Source organism: Branchiostoma lanceolatum, chromosome 13, assembly GCF_035083965.1.
Source record: "Branchiostoma lanceolatum isolate klBraLanc5 chromosome 13, klBraLanc5.hap2, whole genome shotgun sequence".
In the NCBI taxonomy this organism is placed as follows: domain Eukaryota; kingdom Metazoa; phylum Chordata; class Leptocardii; order Amphioxiformes; family Branchiostomatidae; genus Branchiostoma; species Branchiostoma lanceolatum.
In genome coordinates this window covers 1,795,001-1,799,178 of record NC_089734.1, presented here as the reverse complement: position 1 = coordinate 1,799,178, position 4,178 = coordinate 1,795,001, and positions in this window count along the sequence as shown.

The following is a 4,178-nucleotide window of genomic DNA, read 5'->3' as shown; positions in this document are numbered from 1 at the left end:
CCAGACCTTCTGTATATCAGATACCAGCCCTGCCGTGTTTCATATATACCAGGCCAGCCATATTTTAGATATAAGATACCAGATCTGCCGAATTTCAGACAATAGATACCGGACTTGCGTATGTCAGATACCAGATACTAGACCTGCCGTATTTCAGACAACAGATACCAGACCTGTCGTATCTCAAATACCAGACCTGCCGTATTTTTTTTTTCACAAAACAGATACCAGACTTGCGTATGTCAGATATCATATACCAAATCTGCCGTATTTCGGATACCAGACCTTCCCTATTTCTGATACTAGACCTGCTCTATTTCAGACATCCCATACCAGTATAACTTGGTTCTTGGAAAATACGATTTTCCTAGCTTGATAACTCTGGTACTCAAAGGCATGAGTATTTCTTGTCCTTTCCTTCTTCTTTTGTCCTTTCCTGAGCTGGTATTAGTACTTATCCGTCAGTACATCCACAAGTCTGTTAGTCATTCTGTACATAGTCTGGACATTTTCCTTCTGTCAAACTGTTAACAAACAACGTTACAAACGCTACTAAAGCATTCAAAACTCTTTATTGACACAAATAAGCACAGAGAATGTCGGAAGGTATTCAACATCTATACAACAACTAAACACGTGGATACAAATCAATTAATCTACGTAAAGTATACGAATGAATCAACCAAAATGTATGGAACGCTTCACGAATTTGCTTGTCTCCTTCACCTTTCGTGGCGAAGTTAGATCTTTTTAGTGAGGCCATGAGGGAAGCGGTAGGGGTACCTACGTGAATAATTCCTGCGTACCCCGCTGCTGTGTTAATCAGTCTCACGGAGATGAACTGTCAGACTAGGCGTCTTCATTACCCGTGTGACCTTTAGAACCTTTAGAAATACTATTCTGGGTCCGAATCTCGTGTTCCTATTGTGCAGAACTGGGGCATATTCTCACTGGATGGAGACATTTTTTTTTATTCATTATTATAACAATGTACAGATCATACAATCAAATTTACATACAGGTAAGTTACATACAACAAAATTAAAAAGGTGTGACCTTTAAGATCCTTTAGAAATACTATTCTGGGTACGAACCTCCCGGGTTCCTATAGTGAAGAACTGGGGCGTGCGTCATCATGCCCCCCCCCCCTCACTGGACCCGCGACACGTTGGCGACCTCGCTGCGACCAGGCAATTTGACAAAGCACTCAACAAATTTCATTAAAAAAAAACATCTTTTTAAGCTTTCTGTGTTTTGTTGTCTTTGTGGTCAAACTTGTACGTTTTGATTGATATTCCAATTATAAAGTTAAATTGTGATGAACCATGTCTTTCTTGTTCACCTCCCCTGAAAATCTAGGACACGCGTCACATCCTGTGTCAGCGATTTTTGAAGTATCAATTTCTGCTCATTAGATGTTCTCTGTAGCCCTCGCGGCTGTATGAGACAGATGAAATAGACGTCGAACACGAGCGCTAATCAAGAAACAGACGCCAACGCTGGCCCTCGCGGCTGTATGTCAGTATGAGACAGATGAAATAGACGACGCACACGAGCGCTAATCAAGAAACAGACGCCAACGCTTGCTCTTTTATCGTTTACAAGAAGATCCAAAATACATGCCACACCATTGCCTTTGGGCACAGAACTGTCGGGCAAAGAAACATGAAACGCGCCGCAACCTTCTTTTCTTACTTTCTTTGTAACTCTACATTTTGCTTTGCGTCCAGCGACTTAACATAAGAACCCCCTGAACCAATAACACCAAGTTGCCATGTACACTCAGCACAAAAAGTTTGGAAACTTAACTTTGGTAATTCGGCAGCGCGTACTGAGGTGGACCATAATTGGTAACCCTAGGACAATTCTTCACCATAGACCTCAGTATAAATAGATGCTCACACGGCGTTAAACAGGCGGAGGAAAGCATACAGACCATGCATTTTTCTTTTTAGAAGTGCTGATATTTCTTCCCATGGATTGAACATTTGGCTCTATCCGCGCGGTTTGAAGATAAATGCCGTTTTGAATAAATTGGACCATAACTGGTAGCGCTACGTTACGTTAAATCATTGCATTTTGTTGTCTACGCGACCATCTGCCACCAGCAGCTATGTCCGTGCTATTCTGATAGATCTGATACAGACAATCAGTCACTTCTTCCGGAGAGTCTAACTCCGGCGTGCAGGACTTAAAATACTAGTAGACGCCGCTTCAATGATTGGTGGAAAGAGTTTAAGCATTTTGAATCAATATTTTCATGTAAAGCTGTAACGTCACTTTAAGACCTAGTTTCCGTGGTATTGTTACGTTGTTTTATATTATACCTTGATACACCATTCCGTCGCCTGTGTAAGTCACTTTAATATAGCGTCATGAAAATATAACTGTTGGGGAAAAATGGAGTAGGTCACGGCAGTTAATTCTAACGGTGGGAACAAACGTTCCCCTTCCCTCCCTTCCTTCCTTCGATGCAACAATAAACCTCAGCGAAGCGTGTGCTTGACGTATTCTCACCATGCCCAAACCATGTGAAACCCTATCTACTGTAAATGGAGTAGGTCACGGCACTTGATTTTAACGGTAGGAACAAACATTACTGTCTCAAATATTAGTGATCAAATATTTACGATGATGAAATTTAGCTGTTGACTAGTGACCGTTAAATCAGCTAAATTAAGTTACAGTTAATAAATCAAGAATTACAGTAATCTGACCGCCGGTGTATACATGGTCCCTTTATCAGAAACATTGGCTTACATTCTATCAAAGAATTATTAAGAAAAAAAAACTACACGGAGTGTTACTGCAACTATGTAGGGACCCCTTCCCAAGTCCATATGAGTTGCGTGTTGATATGTTTTGTCTAGGTAAAGTTTGCGTGGGAAAAATTGTTTCTGCTTTCACCAGCGACGTGCACCCTGGTTATCGAACAGAAAAATACTTCTTCGGCCGCAAACTAAACCAAAAAGTGTAAATATGCAACTCTTACAGACTTGAATATAATGGGATGGCCCCCTCACACTTGTGCGTATATTCATGTGCGCATGAGTTGCGCATTAACATTTTTTGGGTTTAGGTAAAGTTTGCGGGGGAAAGTTGTTTTCTATTTTGACCCACCGTTGGGCAGACTCGCTAACCTATCGAACCGGAAAAAAACTACTTCTTCGGCCGCAAACTTTACCTGAACCGAAAAAGTGCTAATACGCAACTCACGCGGATAGTAGTACCCCATATGGTTGTATCTAAGCAAGCTCTGTGAGTTCGATCCGTTATTTCCTGTAACGTAGGCGCGCAGGTGGTATATTATTCAGTGGTATTAATTATTGTTAAGATGGATAGAAATATAATCTCCGCCTGCGGCACGGATTGGCCCAATTGGCTGAGAATAGACTCAGCTTCTACAATACAAGGCAATCAAATACTATTGATTAAACCAACTCGATCATAACTGTTGCGCTATATCAAAATGTATTCTAGCCCTTATTGTATTATCAATTAGGATGTTTTATTCTATACTTCTACTTTGTATTATGTTTACAAATTCTTGCTATACTTTGTACCGTGTACAATTGTCATGCAATAAAGTTCTTCATATACACCTGAGCAGAGTGAAGAAATTAGTGTTAAGTACTTTTCTAAGGGCACAACACCGGGACCTGTCAGGGATTCGAACTTAGTACCTCCAGGGTTTGGGTCCACAACCCTAACACGAGACCACCGTGCCCCTGTTTTTGAAAGCGGCAGGTCCCCACCTTTGATTCACGTTTCATGCGCAGGTGTAGACTCTACCAGCCTCTACGGGTTGCTCGGAAAATAGTAGAAATTGGCCAAATAGAGTCAACTGTATAAAGGGGGTCGGCTATGGAGAGAGGGTCCAATATTGCAACACTGGATGGGAATGTTATCCTCGATGGCCAAAGTCCCCCGGCAAATGTTCTCCCTATAGCCGACGCGGTTAGTCTGGTAGAGACTAGCGCAGGTGCACAGGATACCAGGCATTCCTCGCCTCTTTCATGTGCTAGCTTAGTGCGCTTGATGTCGTTTCGTCCTCTGCTCTTTTGTGAAATTGGAAATTTTCGCCATCATATACCTCCAGTTCACAAGGACGGCGCTCTTTCCACGCTCTCTCCGCGACATAAAATTCAACAGAGCCTGTCACAGATTTCGTAGATAAA